This window comes from Galleria mellonella, unplaced genomic scaffold (assembly GCF_026898425.1).
Source record: "Galleria mellonella isolate WM207_F2 unplaced genomic scaffold, CSIRO_AGI_GalMel_v1 utg184, whole genome shotgun sequence".
In the NCBI taxonomy this organism is placed as follows: Eukaryota; Metazoa; Arthropoda; class Insecta; order Lepidoptera; family Pyralidae; genus Galleria; species Galleria mellonella.
Window position 1 is genome coordinate 5,037,646 of NW_026442025.1, and position 20,330 is coordinate 5,057,975.

General features: G+C 31.9%; 1 pseudogene; it reads left to right on the plus strand.

Moving 5' to 3' along the window:
- Positions 1-14,305: 14,305 nt before the first annotated feature.
- LOC113512177 (alpha-(1,3)-fucosyltransferase C-like) lies at positions 14,306-15,904 on the plus strand (annotated as a pseudogene).
- The last annotated feature ends 4,426 nt before the right edge of the window (positions 15,905-20,330 follow it).

Sequence of the window (20,330 nt, forward strand, 5' to 3'; positions counted from 1 at the left end):
CCTTATTATATATATATATATATATATATATATATATATATATATATATATATATATATATATATATATATATATATATCGAGCCAGATCGAGTGACTACCTTTCTTTACTCTTTTATGGTTTGTTTTAAATTTTATTAATTACCAAATATATTACATTACTTGTGTTACTAAAGATATAGGCATTTTATTTATTTGTATCAGGTATCTGTAGATCCGAATTTAATCTTTATGAATCTTTAATAACGGGAGCTTTAGACTTATCAGACTGTAATGGTAACAGTTTGCGAGTTCGTCTGTGTGACCAGGATATTTTTATTGACCGGAATAAAACTACTATTAGTACATACAAGGACCTAAGGTTACGACGTATGTCCTTTTCCATCCTATATAGTATCTATATATAAAATTTTATAGCTTAGTTAAGACGCTAACAAATAACAAATTTTCAATATTGATAAGCATGATTATAAATCCTTAATATTAAATAATATTCGAGATCTAACAGTGATAGACAAATTATCTAGACTTGCAATGTAATTTTACAAAGTTTCACACAGTCTCACAACATTGGTCGCCAGTGAAATAATAGATGGGCAGTAAATTTGGTATTCTCTGACATCATCTGTGCATCAGCTGCGAAGGCAATTTTGAATTTGAAACAATATTGTTTTTATCTATTTGCAAGCTGGTGTGTTGGTCAAAATTAATGATGTAAAATTGGAATAACCGCGACATGTATGTAGTAATTCATTTATATTATTTTAAATGTTTAATTTTAATGCAAGAATAAAACTAAAATATACCTCCTATATAAAGAAAATATTTTGAGAACCATTATAATAAAGGATTTTGGTTAAAGGATGATTATGAAATGGTAACTCGTCTGTGCTATTAGTATACACTGGCGGGACACCAATGAGGGTTAATTGGTGAGAATGGAAAGACAGGTGAGTTAGCCTATCGTGACGAATTCAACAAGAAATTAGTCATAATGGCTTCCAGGGGGAACCGCGTGGAGGTCGACCTGAAAGGGTATAATGATAGCAATGGGGACTAACCTCCCTATTATTAACAATCCCTTCCGCCCATATATTAAAGGTTAGATGTCATCACACATATTGGTTAGATACCACAGTATTATTATAACTATAGTATTAGTACTACTATAGTATTTAACCGATGGTTATATTATACAGTTAAAAGTATATGATGAATAATGGAGTATTTCTTTATTTTGCATATGCATCGTTATATCTAAATACTACGACAACAACAATTCTTCTCGAGTATTTAACCCTATTTCACTCTACATCTCCTGAACTGACGTCTATTGTACATAGAATATAATGTTGAGAAATAAATGTGTTATAAAAACTTAGACATAGAACTCGGCTTATTAAACAAAATAAGATTTTTAAAGATTTTGAAATAAAATAAATACAACAAGAATTATGAACATGAAGATAGTAACAAACAGTTGCTACTGTGAGAATATTATGTAGTTAGTGTAATATATACTACTACTTATATAAATAAATAGAATTTTTATATATATAATATTTCACGAAGAGATACTTTCGTGAAATTATTATATCATTCTGATTTATGTATTACCACTTAAATTTCACTCTACAATATAATAAAATTTATTTAAAAAAAATATAGTACATTGTATACGTCTACCTTTTGTTGTTTTAGCTTTCAACTCAAAAAGAGAAGTATTATGTTTGAAGTCTTTTAACTAGATATTATTTTACTATATGTTTGGTAACATATAATAAAATGTTTAGTAATATATTTCCAACTTGATTAATACATTTTGATCTACCTATCCACTCATAACCACAAACTTTGATAACTATATTACAAATACGCTGCGAGCCTTTAATATCCAACTCCAAATGTGTGTGAATCATCCACAGTTGTATTTCATTACTCTAACCACAATAGTTAAATTATGTATTTTAAATGCCCTTTGTTGACATTTAAAATTTAACCATTTTAACCATTATTTTAATGTCATTAATTTAGATTTCATTATTAGATAATAATGAATATCCAACATAAATAATTGTGAAAATTACACTTAAATTTATTTATCAAACAGTTATTTTAACTAAGTAATATTAAATGTATACTCTACTCAAACAATAGGTAACACAGCTTTCAAATAGGATATATAATTATATAATGTATAATTAGTACATATAAATTGTCAATTGTGTAGACAATATCTCTCTTGGTAACTAACTTTAGGCAGTACGAAATAACGCTAAAAACTTACCTTCGCTGATAAATATACATACCTATCTATACCATGATATATATAATATAGCGTAACGTAATATCGTAAGCTTACAAATACATAGTTGTAAATATATATACTTACTGTAACATTGTAAATAATTTCACTTTATCACATAAAGAAGTATCGTAATTCGTCCACACTGTAAAGTGTATCTACTGCAAATTATTATAAAAAAAAATAAGCTTTTAAATAAAAACTTGTGTATAATTTGTAAGATGTCAAATTAATATAACAAATCACTTTGTAAGTTTATGCAAAAAATATGAATATATACAAAACGTCATTTTGTGTAAACCTTAGACCATGAACAGCTACTTGATTTAAAGTTAATTTCTAAAGCAGTTTTAGTTCTTTAAATAGATATATTTTTGGCTTTAAATTAAACATGTCTATTTTCAGTTAATTATATAGGTTAAAATACAAAATGAAAGCTTATGACTAGATATATTTAAAGAAGTTAATATTAGAGATTATAAAAATGTTTCAATTAACAAATTGCTTTTAATTAGGCAACGTTCCATTGTTGTACTCATGTCAAATATTTATGGCTGAGGAAACGTCAATTTTAATAATTAATATCGGTTACTTTATTAATCAATGGAATTTTGTCTAATACTTAGATATATTCGGTAAGATACCTGTGTTGTACTAGAATAGATTTTAAACAGTATAATCCGATAATTATTTTAATATTATTATATAAAATACCTTTATGTTTATTTGATCTGTGATTATGTGTCAATGTTTTTATTACCACATCATATAACTGTCTGCTGCTTACCCCATAAGGGGAGTTTTGCCAGTAATAGCTTGATAGGCAGGTTGACAACCGCAGTTAGACTTTGGTGATAATATTTTAGGTTTATATTTAATTGCAAGAGCTAAGTACATTTATATACTTTACAAAATATATACATTTATACCAAAATTAAAACTCATAATTTAATATTTTTTATTTCTCATAACACAAAGTGACCAAATTTAAGAGTATTTGTTTTATCATATTCTAAGAAAATTAATTTATTTTATTATAGAATAATAATGATTAAAATACATTAAAGGATATTATTACAAGTATATTAATTGTATATTATTAAATGTCTGCAACACATAAATACAATATTAAATATAATGGAAATTACATTAGAGAACATTTATTTATGCTAGCTCTACTTGTGCATTTGTGAAATTTAAAATAACCAAATTTTAAAATTTTTACTTTCATATACAGCTCAATCCAATGGGAGTTTATTAATACAATTTATGGGGTATTTAATGAAATTTAAGAGTTTGAATTAAAATCATATTAATTCGTCTGTGTTTGAAGCAATAAAATTATTATGTCTACACGACAAAAAAACTGACAAAAAATACTAAATATAATAAATAATAAAATAATTTCTCCCTTTAAAGACAAATGTATTCTGACACTTACGGTGCTTCATTTATCCTTGACCTTGGGCCGTTTGGGCGTGGCTTTACCGTTTGTTCCCCGCTACCTGTTAAGGGTTATCGCGATGACAAAGAGTAATATATTGTACAGTCTCATCAACACACAGATTGTAGTTTAAATATCGAATTTTTATATTCTTTTTTTTATTTTTAATTATTACTGAGGTTGACGTTCCAATATGACCTTTTAAAAAACGTAGCGCTTTGTCTGAGAGAGAATGCTTTTAGCATTAAGTCTGCCTGTACACATGTCCTGTATTAAATAATAAATAAATAAATGTGTTGTTAACCATTCGTAACCATTAAACCTTGGAACATGCAAAACTGACAAATGTTTGAGGATTTATATAATTATATGTATAAAAAGTTATTTGTAAGGTAACTGTAATGTACCTATGGAATTACATGTTGTAGTTTAGTGGCCTGTGTTTATATTAAGTTGAATAAAACTATTTAACACAATGTATTACGATTATTCATTTATAATATCATCATCATCATCATCATCTCAGCCATTATCCCTCATCTGCTGAACATAGGCCTTCTCCGTAGACTGCCATAGAAAACGGTCTTGAGCCACCTGCATCCACTGACTTCCTGCATGTGCGCTGCATTTGAGGTTGTCACTCCATATAGTGAGAAGGGGTCGTTCGCGTTTACTCGTACGGGGTCGCCACTTAAAGAAACTTTCTTCCCCATTTATTGTCGATTATTCGAGCTAATTATTAATAATGGTATATGTATTTATACACGGTCTTACACCCCACTTTTTCAATACACTTTCTCCCATGCACAACCACGTTTTGAAATCGATTTCTATCAGCTGCATTTTCGAACCTATACGACATTGTACTTATCAAGAAAAGAGTATATTTAAAAGGCCTGTAGCACACACATGCAATTCAATGTCTCTGGCGTTGCAAATTCACATAAGCGGCGAAAATCACTTATAACCAAGTGATACGTATGCTTTTTTGCCCCCTGTATTATAAAAAATAAAAGTGAGACTTATAGATATTAGCATAATATAAGACAAATAATTCGTTGAATATATTTTATTGCATTTCACCAGCTATAGTTTGTTTCAGTAGAACTTAAAAAACTAAAATTTTTTTATAAATATATCACAGAAATATTATCTAAGTTAAATTAATACTTTCAGTAACTTTCAAATCGATTAAACGATTTTTTTATCAGTACACTGTCTTGTAGTGGAATCAATTATTCATTTACATTTTTCTACATTTTATTGAAACATAGTCTAAATATAAATATAAGCTATAATGCATATTAGTAGCTATTATATACATGGTGATCTCATAATCATTAAGGTGGCATTAATACATGCTACAGTATGTTCTCGTATCATGCAACAATCTACATATAACCTACAGAATTACTAAATACAATCTATAACCTAGTTCAACTTTAGAACTACTATATGTAAATTACTACTACAACTGACTAGATTAGCAATAAAACATGGCTAGAGGAAGTTCCGATGCAGCGCCGTATGTCGCGCCGGATGCGTCCGGGCGGCCATGTTGTCTGCGACCCCCGTTTCCTGCGGAACTACGATCGCTACGCCGTAGCATTATGGGGCTACGACGTAGCACCACTACACTATTGTAGTGTCTTTTCTTCATGGATTTTTATTTAATATGATAGAATAACTTCATGCTCATAAGATAATAACTGTCATATATAATTTTGAATTAATAAAATCTCTTTCTGCGTATTATGTTACAAGAAGAAAAAAGTATTCGGAACCGACACCCATACATGACGTAAGTTATGAAACTACAGGAAGCAAGAGATGTATGTAAGAGTAAAAGTTTTTGGCACTCATTCTCTCTGCCGAACCCGTAAATGATATAGCGAGAAGATAGATAAATATTACGAGAAAGATAATAATGATAAAATATTAACAATAATAAGATACAAAAAACACTGTGTTTTTAGTACGCCGGTTTCCCTGGGACTCAGAACCCTGACCGACTGTACTTTTGGCAGAGGTTTATTTGTAAATTAAAAAAAAAATTTTTACTTCGTCTACATTTTTCTTTAATAAAATCTCTAATAAACAGATAAAGTATAGTAACAGCTTTTAAACATTATAAAAAGAGCAGAAAATATATATTCTATTTAATAATACGTTACAATTAATATTTTTAAGAAATAGATTGTATGTGAGAACAACAAGTTAAATATTTTTATGAAAAATACTCTTTTAAAGTAAAATTCTATAAGTTTATCGACAAAAGAATAACCAATACCCAGTAAATGGACAAAGTGTTCAGTGAATGTTTCACGAGCTTAGAGTCCGGTAACTCTCGGAAACTGATGCACAATCGTTAATATGTTTCTGAACTTAACTGTGAGTGTAACTTTCGCGCGTTTAAGTTAAATATTAGAACTAACATGACAATCTTTACTAATAATATAAAAGTGAATTTATCTGTTTGTTTGAAGACCAATGCACACATGGTATAATATATTTTCTATCTCCTCTGTTGGGAGGAAAAGGATTGTTAACTCAGTGATACACCGCATCAGGTGCATCTCCAAGCGGTTCCTCCTCGAAACCATTCTGGTTAATTCTTAAACTCATCGCTATGGGCTAACTGATCTGCTTTTATCCTCACCTATCATCCCTCATTGGTACTCATTCAGTGGATATCAATAACGCAGGTGGGGTTAGATGTCGCTTATTTTTTAGCTGTGTTCAACTTAGAACATCAGATATGTTTGCAGTGTTTCTGTTTGAAGGGTGGTCAAATATGACAGTGAATTATATAGGCTACAGAGATATGATACCTTAGTCCTCAGAATTGGCAATACATAGGGGGTATCATGAGCGAAACAGTATACTGTTATGTCTATGATACTGTTTATATCTATAGGCAATGGTTACCACTTTACATCGGCTGGGCCCTTAGCTTGTTTGCCATTCTAAGTTATATAAAAAATCCGAAATAAAAACTTGGCTACTACTCTGCCCTCTTCTATGGCTATTGCTGGAAGCCAGTTAGTTATAAGATAATTGTTTAAACCATAAAAGTACCCAGTGGTGGCAAGTAAACTATAGTACATCTGAAAAGCAAACAAAAAAATAAACTCACTTTCATATTTATAATATGAGTAAAGATAAGGATGTAAATATTTTTTGTAAGTAAACGAATAATATTAACAACTACAAATAATTACCTCATTTCAAAAAGAGGAGGAGGTTTTTTTCTTATATTTTATATTAAACAAGCATACAGCTCGTCTAATAGTAAACAGTTCGCAATTATATTTGTTTATATTCGTTACTTTAGAACTCTGTCATTTATAAACCGAGTTGGAGAATTATTTTCCTGCTTGAAAGGATATATTTTCAGATTAGTATCGAAGAAATTTCATCAGAATCCGTTGAATAGTTTAATTTTTAAATGAAAATAACCGGTTCGCCCTCGATTCAGGTTTGCATATTTTTGTGAATCAAAATCTTAATTATGTAAAACAAAATCTATTTGTGAGTAAATACGCGAATATATCAACACAACAAAATAGTTTCCTTAACAAATTATATCCAACACAAACTCACTTGCTCAATCTTGGACCACGGGATCCTAATCACGGGACCTTACTTGCGACGGCCACTAATTAGGTGTTAAATCACTGGAAACGATTAAATCCCGGCGTGGGCGCCACGGGATTCACTATTTACTGAGATTTACACTAGCGTGTAGTGTCACACTATATAAAGGTGAGATCTTATTAAATACAAATCGAAATGAACATCGAAATGCACTTGTTTTATAAAATATAAAACAGCGAAAAAACTGACGACCAATCTGACAGAAAGTAATGGCAATTGCCTAAAGATATAAACAGCACATGAACATCAACGGATTCTCTATGACGCCTATTTTAATCTATGGTTTGTAATAATTTTTTTTATACTACTTAGAATGGCAAACAAGCCGACGGCCCACCTGATGGAAAGTGGTAACTGTCGCCTATAAACATGAGCAGTACCATGGACATAACAGAGTATCTGTTTCGCCTATGATACCCCCCATGCATTGCCATTCCTGAGGACTCAGGTGTTATTCCTCTGTACCCAGTAAATTCACGCCATATTCCACCCTTCAAACCGGAACACAGCCATGCAAACACAACTGTTTTACGGTTGAAAAACGAATGGGACAGAGGTACCCAAGCAAATAACTTTTGTACAAAGTCTCCCTCTGGTGACATCTAGCATAGATACGATTAACACTTGGAGAAAGAATTAAAAAAATAGTACTTCTGCCCACTCATATACTTTTATTTAATTAATATAATTCAAATAATACACCTATTATAAAATAGAAAATCTTCAAAGTGGATGAAACTTAAATATTCTCGCCCGCTCCGCTTAAACAATAAGCTATTACCTTTAAAAATACGATCTTTCCAGCTCCGCGGTCGTCGCCAAACCAAATGGAATTGAAACTGACGATTCAGTTTGCATTCAGTACTTTTTCTTTACACCATCCCAATTGATTGAGTCCGAGTCACTTTATACTTGTGACATTGTCTGTAACAAAGGGTTGCCAACCAATATGTGAGGCTTTGTGCTGTCTATAAACTCATAAACTCTTTGTGCTTTTGTAGTACCGAATTTTTCGTTCACTTTATTGATAGGTATAAGGATAGTATGTCTATTCCAGTATAGATAAAAATTTAATTTAAATAACTCTGGTTATTCTAGTCACTGCAGTATACATGCTGGAAGCGAAATCGTTATAACCTAAGATTCCATCGCTGACTTCTGCAGGTATAAGCTTTGCTTATGAAACTTCATCATCATCATCATATCAGCCGTTAACTGTCCACTGCTCAAGGTCTGGCTCGTAAGGAGGATTTTGCCAGTAGTTGCCACGCTTGGCAGGGTTGGCAACCGCAGACTTTGCTGCTTATTCCTCGACCATTACATTACCTTATATATATTTTAAGATAGCATTAATAATAGTAAGACATATAGATATTCGCAAGTTAGAATAAGTAAGCGTTCACGAATATAAAAAATGCTAACTGCATCTCACATGCAATGAGGACAAAAATTGTTAGTTAATCTGGTCGTGTATCCCCGGTAAAGAATAGGCCACCCTTCCTTTTCCCATGGGTGTCGTAAGAGGCAACTAACGGAGAGCGAGGGATGGGCAGCAGCGTCCCTCTTAAAACATCTCTAAGGTCTAACTGCGGTTGCCAACCAGCCTGCCAAGTGTGGCAGGCTGGCTTATGTTCAGCAGTGGACGGCTAAGGGCTGATAAGATGCTGATGATTAGTTAATTTAGAATATGGTTGAGTACTGTACTAAATTTATTTCAAATCTGTTCAGCGATTGAGGAGTAATTGGGTAATAAACATCTCAACATTTTTCATATTTACCGTACGTAATACTAGGAGAGCATAAAGTAACATAGGTATACCAGATTTTATTATTATAAAGGTAAAAGTGATGCTATGGAGAAAGGACATAGGCTACTATTTATTAAGGTCAATAAACTTATACAAGTCACGCGAACGTAGTTTTGGACAAAGCGGCTAGTGTCATATATGTATGTTCCAGAAAATAAAAGGATCCTAACTCAATATCTACACAAATAAAGTCACGAGCGAGGCAGCTAAACTCACTACTTCTAGGAAGTTTATCAGAACATCCCTCTAGAAATTTCGAAAGAAGCTTATCGTTCAACTAACTTGTTCTGATTAAATTGTTCCGCTAGTTACAGTTCGACACAGCTTCAACTATAATCCAACTATGAATATCTACTTAATAATGAAAATAGTTTCATATCTATCCTCTACATTCCTTTAAACAAATTGATAAATACCATTTCATTATTTTAACAATTTTTTAACATATTCGTGTATGTTTGTTATATTTATATTATTTCTATCTGTACCTTTCTTGCACTAGATTACCTGCCAATTAATTATTTTCTCTCTAACTGTACTGGGTTGGCTGGAAGAGATCTCTATCTTTTAGAGATAAGCCCACCCTTGCTAACAAGTTGTTAAACTAGTCGCTGTATCTTTTGTTCAAGTGCAATAAAGTATATATGACAATTCTGAAACTATTTCTTAAATAAGAAAAAGGTTAGCTAACTCGTCAAATCAAATTCAAGAATTAGAGAGAGACCATGAAAAAGTCCTTTGCTTGGATATCTCTGGCCTTACATGTGTTTCTGCCGTGAGGCAACAATACTGTACATATTTCGATGTAATTACAGAACACGAAGTATAACTTCGTATCCTCAGGAATTTAGGAAATAAAAAAAAAACATTACAATCTCAGAATTAATATATCAATGTATTTTTTCTCTACTTTTTTTTTTTACAAATATAAGTAGTAACTCAAAATACTTTCTTATTTTTTAATTAATGCATTACTATTTGGCTTAAAATACTATTCGAATTACAAGTAACTCTTTTATTGTTCTTTAAAAATAAATGATAAACATGACTGTTGAGTCAAAGGCAAGGAAAACAATTAGATACGGCATTGAGTTCGCTATTAAGTGCAGGGCACAAACGTATCCAAGAGCCAGTAATGGTGAGCACTTCAAACAGTGGGGGATTCAAAGAAATCATTATTCCGCGTGCTTCCTCGCGCGACCACTTGGAAATGTAAGCACGGAGTGCGTCGCGTACATCAATAAATGTTATCGATATTTTCAAAAAGCACGTATACATTTTTTTATTTAACCTATTTTCTTTTATGACATTTAAAACTAAATATCAATTCATCTAAATAGAAATATGCATATATAAATACCATATATCTGTATGCGAGCGTGTATGGAAAGTTTGATGATTGTGGGGAAGCGAAAGAAGCTTGTTTGAATCGAAGCATTTGGCGTTCCATTGTTTCTATCTACTCTAATGGAAAACTGGAGTGACAGATATGTATGTATGTATATGTAGACAAACAGCTTTATGAACATTGCAGAATATTCTAAGACGTAACGGTACCTAATGCGCTAGCAGTAGACTGATTACGCCACTACCAAAATGTTACAGCTCTTGCGACAAATACTAGTATTACAACTTCAAACCGAACACTACATAGCACTGAAATACAATTTTATTTATAAAATATAATTAAGACTGTTGTTTTCTCAAATTTTTCTGGTGATAAAACTTTTCACAGTACAGTAGATAGCAAACAAATAGATTTTTTCAGTTCATTTATTCATCAAAAATATCAAACGATACTACGATAGACATTTAAATAGATATACATAAAATAGGTATTCAAAGTTAAATTGAATTTATTAGTTAAAGGACAGTTAAGGTAAATTTAATTGAACGCAATCATCAATTTTAATATAATTATAATAAAAAAAATACCGATATCGATACTGAAAATGAGAGTACAACACTATCGCAGGTACGCGTTTCGCCGCGGGTAACGAAGCTAATCTGTACTCGAGTGTCGACAATTTGAGGCGCAACAACAGAAAATAAGCAAGACTTAACCGCCCTATGGCGCTCTTAATCCAGAGTATAAATACACTCGACTGTAATGAACCCGTTTTACAACGGTTTTGTTTACGATTCTTCCTTATTTGTAGGGCAAAGGTTTAATGGCGTCATATTTTGGGTTATTAAGGAAAGTTAAGGTCTGAATTTGACAATGAAATAAACGCCGAATTCAAAATGTTCGACGATTTTAAACTCTAGAAATTCGTTATTTATATTTTTTTATATTCCTGTTTTTAATATATTTAAAAAGTGTTTTTTAATGGTCTTTGAATTTGTTGGCCAGCAACAAGAATTAAAAAAATTAATACAAGATGGAGATTATTTTTCTGTCCATTTAATATTGTAAACTTTGTAATATCTATCTAAATTAACTATATGTATAATAAGATCATAATTTGAAATTTATATCACAACAATGCCTTCGTATTACACATTTTTAATGGCATGGTATGGCATAACTAGTCTATGTAAATAACTACAACTGGCATTATTATTAGTGCTTTGTCAATCTTTCAATCATTCCCTGAAAAGTAGTAGTAAAGTAAGTAGTAAAGTTTCCTACTGCAGAAATACAACGTCATAAGCGTAACTTTATTTATCACTTTACTCATAAAGCTCAAATTAGATAACGAACTCAATTGAAATCTATACACATACAATTGAAATCTATACAACCAGTTCATTGAATTTTAAAATATTGAATAACTTTATTTAACACTCTGCCTATAAAGCTCAAATTAGATAGCGAACTCCAAAATGTACACCACTCCCGAGTTACTTCGTACAAAAAAATGTCTATATGTATCTATGCAACCAGTTCATTGAATTTTAAATTTTATTCTATAAAGTAGTTCGGTCCTTTACAATACCTATCAATATCGATACTTTAGACAGGCGTATTATAAATAGTTGTATGAGACTATTAATATTAATGTACTCGTATTGTATTGCGTTGATACTTCTAGCTAGTTATTATTCTTTATTGCACAATAATACTTTGTACAAGTGGCGAGCTTAATGTCATATGGCAGAGTTGTATTACCCAATTTCGACAATATAAGGGCAGTACCGACTCAAACTCAAATAACATAGTGATTACTTCCTCTGTGCTTCATATAAACAACAATTTCTACTATATCTAAATTAAATAGATAACTAAATTATGTTTATAAGTTGCTTTTTTACTCCGGAAAGAAAAAAACTTTATTTCGCTTCAGATAAAAAAAAATATAAAAGAAACGTCCTTTTCGAGATCGTTTAAAAATGTTTACAGATAAAGTTTTTTATAATAAGAGTAAACTATCCTTTACGGGCAAAGAAACATCTCAACGCAGTCCACTAGAACCTAGAGCGCTCTCTAGTCCTCATACATCATCATTTATATGATTCATGCACAAAAATTATTTCACAGTCGTTCTTAAAGAGTGCGCCCACAAATCACCCGCAAAGCCTTCTGGGCATTCCCGCAAATATTCAATATACTGCGACACATGCTTACGATATTACGCATTTGGGAGAAATATTTTTTACTCATAAATTAAGTGTAGGATAGGAAAACGAGTTTTTCATACGGCAGTCGGTTAAACTCGCTACTTTATATTGCGAAATTAAACGCATAAATTACAACTGAACGCTACAACACCCCCCCAAAAGTTTTGCCTGCACCTTTTTCCATAAAGTCATTATACGAGTATAATATTGTTATTAGTGAATAAAATTATCATTGGTGGTAGGGTTTTGTGGAACTTTCCTGCACCCCCCACCATAGACAAGATAAAAATGAATCTATGAATACAATCGTTTCTGTTAACGTTCACGTAAGAAAGAAAAAGACAGCGCACGTCTCCTGCTTATTCTATATTATGTGCTCGCTTGCAGTAACGATTCTATCAGTAGATTCGTTTGTACTTTGTTTAAAGGAACTAGGTAGATACCACTATCCTTATCCATTTATCAGTAAGAGACTAACGTCTACTTGGGTACCTTTGTCACATTCTTGTTTCTGCTGTAGCTTCGCTCGCTACGCAGATATGTAAAATATATCTGAAAGTTGGGATTGAGCAATAAAATTACAAGGTACATAGACAATATCTTAGTTCTTAAGATTGACAACTTAGGAGGGCTATTATAGTATATATTATCTACAATATACTCTGTGAAGTCGAAGGTGGTGTTTATGTCTATAGTAAATCGTGACCACTTTGCATCAGGTGGATCATATCCTTGCTATTGTAAGCTACATAAAAAAATTGTGGTATGAATGTGCACTAGGTAAAATTCGTTTGCTTTTTTTAACTTACTTGCGTTATACCTTACCCACTTACAGCCTTAATTCGCGGTGAGAAAGGGATTATTAGTAATGAGGTCTAATAGCCCCATTGCTAGCAATATCAGGGCGACACCCACTAATAAATAAAAGAATATATTCTGGTTAATTCTTGAATTAATCACTATGGACTAACTGACCTATTTTCATCTTCATTTATCTTCAGTCACTGGTACTCTACCAACGTATAGCGTACCAGTAGCGCAAGCGGAGCTAATATTTCATTTTCACCCATTAAAAATACCTTAGTGTGTTCTGTATATTGTTCTTGTCTCTGAATGTTGATTAGTAATTCTGTTTTATGAGTTTCGACTTTTTAATAGCATTTTAAAATATCTCTTTAACCTCGCTTCTATTAATTGAGTCTATTGGTTTTTATACCTCGCGGAATTTCAAATTATATGCAAATTTCCATGGAAATCAGTTCTGAAGTTTTACCGGGAATATCCAACAAATATCTACTTAATAGACACTGAAATAACTTTAAATTCAAACACCAACTTTCATTACACAACATCCTTTCTCTGAAATAAATAATGTCAATTGTAATAGAAGTCGTAAATAGAATGCGATAAACAGGATACAAACGTACAAACAAATTAACACAATGAAATCTTCATAAAGTGTCTGAAGAATGTAAACGTTCAGTTCTAAGGATTATAATTTGTTATGAAATATCTGAAACATAAAAGAATAATGTATATATATCACATAAAAGATATGATATTTGTGACCACATGTCGGAAGACATTGTTAAGATTTTTTATATATGCAGGCCCTTTTTCTGGGTGCTGTTTTAATATCTCTGACACCTTCAGTAATAAACAGTACAAAAGATTGACCACCTGAACGTTCATCGAGACTTCCAACAGACCTCAAGTACATTTTATTCTGGAAGCCATTGGAAGATAGAAAAGTAATGCACTTCTTAAACGAACGACGAAAATTCAATCCAGGACAAAGTTTTTTTATCCAACAAAAATGTTCTTTCATCAACTGCAATGTCACTTATAATAGAAGTTTGCTGCGAGACCAGAGAAATTTTGACGCTATCGTGTTAAATATTCAGGATCTTAACAAAATAAGCGTAAATCATTTAAGCGCTACAAGAACTCCTTATCAGAAATACATTTTTAGATCCCAAGAATCATCAGGAAGGTGCCCTGTATGCAATCCTATATTTGATAACTTTTTTAATCTAACATGGACCTATAAATTAAATTCTGATATACCCCAGCCCTTTATTAATATTTATGATGCGACTACCAAATTAATAGGACCTCAAAAGAATGTTAAATGGATAACGAAAATGAACCACACGAATAAGTTTAGAAATAAAATCGCACACAAACACAAAGCTGTATCTTGGGTCGTTTCCAAATGTAGATCTAAAAAGAGGCATCAGGAATTCGTCAAGGAACTTAGACGTGAACTTGAAGGATATAATTACACTGTAGACGTTTTTGGTCCATGTGGTGACAAGAAATGTCCCAACGACAAATGCTACAAGTTAATTGAAAAGCATTATTTTTTCCAATTAGTTCTAGAAGATTCTTTCGCCGAAGATTATGTAACTGAAAATATTGTGAAATCCTTAATGCATTTTACAATACCAATTGTTTTGGGTGGAGCAGATTACACAAGGTAAGACAGTGTTAATTTTTTATTAATGAAAACTTAACAACCTTTTGTTTAACATATCAAGTAAACAAAACCCTAAATGCAAAATAAAAATTTAAAATCAAGAAAAAGCAAAAAATATAATCAAAATGATATTTAATTTGAATCCGAAATGTTAAATGATTTATTATCTTTTTGGGAAATTATATATAGATACTATTAAACTTATGTGACTATATTTTACATCTCACCTCTTATATAGAAATACATAACATGCCCGAAAACAATATTTAAATCTTACTTCACCAAAAAAAGAACAATATAAGGCTCTATTAAATGTTTAAAAGTGATGTATATACAAACCTTTTTTTTCATTTCAGATTTCTGCCACCAGGATCTTATATTAATATCCAAAAATTTGATTTGAAAAAACTGGGTGCTCTCATTGACTATCTTATAAAGAACCCACAAATGTACGAGTATTTCTTCGATTGGAAGAACCATTATTTCTATTCAGGCAGACCTAAATTTCAAATATGTGACTTGTGTGCGAAACTTAACCAGAATGACAGTGTGATTGTGAAAAGAAAATATAAAAACTTTAGGAAGTGGTGGAATCCTAATTTTAAAGACGCTTGTCACAGAATGAACTTACACAGTATATTTAACACATAAGTTTTGTTTACGCTTTTAAATTTGATAATGAGATATATCATAAAGGCTTTACTGATAAAATTTAGCATTTCATTTTTGAGCATATTAAATATTGCCGATATTAATTTAAATCTTCGTCATCATACGTTTACTACATACTGCTTAACATAAGTTTCTCCCATTGACTGCCATAGGAAACGGTTTCGAGTCACATGCATTTGAAGTCGTTGCACCATCTAGTGAGGAGTCGTTCTACATTTTGTTTGTCTGTACAAGGTCACCACTCAAAAACCTTTCTTTCCCATCTGTTGTTGAATCTTTAAGCTAAGCTTAACTTATTGCCACTTCAGCTTGCTTATCATTCGCGCTCTATCAGTCACTTTGGTTAATTAATTTAAAATATTCCCGCCCACTTAAATGTTCACAAAATTTGAGTATTAAACCAACACAACATTGATCCCTTTCGATTTAAAACAGACCCATACTCGTTCCTAAATTGGCAGAGACATGAGGTAATATTTCGTTCAATAGAATTGCTATTGAACCATATGATTTTTTTGAAGTAGGTCAAAAATTAAATACACAAGCAGTTTAAATATTTGTTTATACGACACAATCGACTTCAATATTTAGACTAAAAGTTTTCAGTTTAAAAATAATAACAAAAGTGATCCAAAAATCTTAGAGTAATCAACAAAAATCGTTGAATGGAAAAAACTGAAACCTTATCTCTTTTTAAATTAATTATTAACGTCCTTCTATTTTAACTATACCAAATTAACATACCAAAATAACAACATAATAACATACTGATGAATTCGAAAAATCAAATACGAAAAACTACTTGTATTTAAGATTGTACACTTAAATAAATTTACCGACCTATATAAGATTTTTATCTCCTAAACATATATCCTCAGGTTTGCATTAAAAAGGCTCCCGATATCACTCCCTCGGGACGCATCTGTGATCGACATCCCTTGCCGATTTATTATTGAATACTTTTTTATCCCGTCTCACTCCATTCTCTGACAATGCGACGAACTCCATCCATCTTCTCGAGTTCCTATGTTGTTTTTTTAAGATATCTTATTTCAATTTGAGCGTGATTTATTTCTTCTTCCAGTTATTGAATTTTTTATTTTGGCATTTTTTTATCGATCTTCACGCTTTGTATAGGATTGGCGGTGAAATAGTAATATGTAGTTCAATATATATATAACAGTATTGTAAGTATCTGACTGACCCATATATCAATGCATAGTTGAAACCGTTAAATCTAGAATCTTAAAATTTTACAGTTAAATTCTTTATTTATAGTAGATAAACAAAAACGACGAAATTTTAAAAATTCAACCAGTATAAAGAGTGAAACGAGGGTCAAAATTCTGTATGGAGTTTCGTCAGTTTAGATGTTAGATACATAACATTTTACAGAACAAGATAATCGGAAAATACACTCGAGCGGAGCCGCAAGCAAAAGCTAGTATTATATAAATTTTAGTACAATATCGATTCGATTCTTGGTTTAATCAGTTCAGGTATAAACCTACTCGGATAGAGGTCTTATAAAAAATATTTAAATATATAGCCTACTTATAATTCTAAAATTAATATACATAAAGTTAGTATTTTTATTTTACATAATTTAATAATATACATTTTTTGTTAAAAACTCTATCAAGTTTATAACTGTAAAAATAATATACGTTCACACCACACTTGTGGTCCGTACAACACCGGAACGGTCACCCGGGACAGGCCGGGAGGCAATAAGTTATTTAACGCTGTCAACGGTGTCTTAGTTACATTGCACGGTGCAAAAATCCAACACTTAGATATTATTATAAATTAGATATAGCAACTGCATATATTGTATATTATCTTAAACGCATATAAAACTCAAATATTCCGTGACAGTATTTCGATTTCGAATTTGCTAGAGCGGAGTCAAAAAAATTTTATCTGTCTACATTTCTAATATGACGGTTCGAAGGACCAAAAATGTGGGCGATATTATGTACTGTATGTTGATGAATTTTGTGTAATTAAACAATGAGTTTTAAGGAAAATAACTATTATAAATAAAACTATGGAAACTCTTAACATATCTCTTAAAGCCTAACTGCGGTTGCCAATCTGCCTGCCAAGCGTGACAACTACTGGCAAAATCCCTAAGCAGACGGCTTATGTTCAGTAGTAGACGATTAAGCGCTGATGAGGATGAGGCCCTCCTTCGCGACTGAGGTCCTCGCAATGCGTCTCCATCTACTTCTGCTCACAGCCGAGCGAGGGCATTCCACAAAAATTTACAAACACGTCTAATTATAAACATATCTATACAATAGAGACAATAATTACACGACAGTACATCGTAAACGAACAAGTAAGTTTAACGTAAGTTTAGAGGAACGGTATCCGTATTAAGCACCAGGTGCGTGGTGGTTTCGTAATGGCCACCCACTCTATATATTGTTGAATCTCGCATTCAAATCCAATTGCAATCCCCAATTCCCCACTGCAGTAGTTTAGTCCGTGTTTGTGTCACTCGTGATAAACCTCACACACATTTTACTCTGATTGAATAAGTATTTAATGTGATAGTAAATAAATAATGCTTAATATTTTTATTTGAGTACTTTTTTTTTTATTTAGAACCTTTTATCCTAAAAGGATATGTCAGCCCTATCATATCCTAACCTTGAGTAATTTTACATACTAAATTAAAAATAAAAGGAATCAACGACACACAAATACATACAGCGATTAAATATTTTGCCGTTACTGTATGTGGATCCGCAATTATTATCATTTCAGTCATTATCTGTCCACTGCTGGACATAAGTCTCCGCCATGGACTGTCTGGGGGTCGTTCTACACTGCATTTGTGCGTACGGGGTCACCACTCAAAAACCTTTTTTCCCTATCGGTTAATGGTTCTTCGACCTATGTAACCAGCCCATTGTCTTCAAGTTGCTTATCCTTCAAACTATATCGATTACATTAGTTCTTTTGCAGATATCTTCGTTTCGGATTCTATCACGCAAAGAGACTCCGAGAATAGCCCTCTCCATCGCCCAATGAGTAATTTGATGCTTTAGCATCGACAAATATACATTAAAACAATCCTATATGCTGTCTGTTTATATATATAAAATATATATTATTTATACCAAAGCTTTCATTTCTGTTTTGTATTTTTTATATTCGGTTATCATAAATTCGTCTAATATATTACAAACCTTAGAATTCAGGTTATTTTGTTTTCATAAGACATGCGAATTTTTCGACGGTTGATAGTGCAAAATAATCTCTCCTGCACTATAGATGTACACTGTCGAGACACCAATAAGGGACGATAGGTGAAGATGAAAACAGGGGGTCTACCATGAAATGAAAGTCCGAATTTTCGGACTCAATTTCGTATTTTTGTTCGTACAGAAATCGACCCTGTAAATGGAGCTTAACATTTCGTTTGTCATAAATCCTACCATAAAAATTCAAAGGAAAGATATTTTAGTATTTTTAATATTTTCAAACGGTACGTATCATGTAATGTTAGCATCAAATTTTTGTTTCGTTCAGATCCGAAATTTCGGAAAACATTTCATGGTAGGCCCTCAGATCAGTTAGAACATCGTGACAAATTTATGAATAATTAACCTATTACTCTATTTATATATACTTACCGATGTATATATTTATTTATACCTATTTTTTTAATTGTATAGATAATTTATTTATTTATTTTTAACATACAGGCATACGCCTGTTTATCTCATATTGGGTGAAACCGCTGGAAGAAATCTCTTTTAGAGAGAAGCTCGCCCTTGTGCACTAATTTGTGTGATTATTATTCTGATACAAATACTTTTTTTGTGTACAATAAAGAATAAAAAATATTCTTGATTTCCAGTTGGTAGCGCGTGTAGGTTTTTTTTTTTAATTTTTTATGCAACTTAGAATGGTAAATAAGCTGACGGCCCACCTGGAGAAAGTGGTAACCGTCGCCTATAGACATGAGCAGTACCATGGACATGACAGAGTATACTGTTTCGCCCATGATACCCCCCATGCGTTGCCATTCTTGTGGTGGACCTGATAATATATATTGCTAGCAATAGGAAAGGGTAAATCAAACTTACATTTATTGACTAGTTTTTACTGGCGATTTCGTCTGCATAACCGGATTTATACTAACGCCAATTGGTATATGTATGTAACGTAATATTATATTATATTGCCCAGTCCCAGCATAGAATGGACCATCCCCTTCTATCCCATGAGTATTGTAAGAAGCGACTAAGGAAGTTCAATAATCAAAAGATTGACAACGGCGTCCCTCTTAAAACATCACCAAAGCGTAATTGCGGTTGCCAACCCGCCTACTCAGCGTCGCAACTATTAGCAACTCCCTTATGGGAATGGACTATGTCCAGCAATGGAT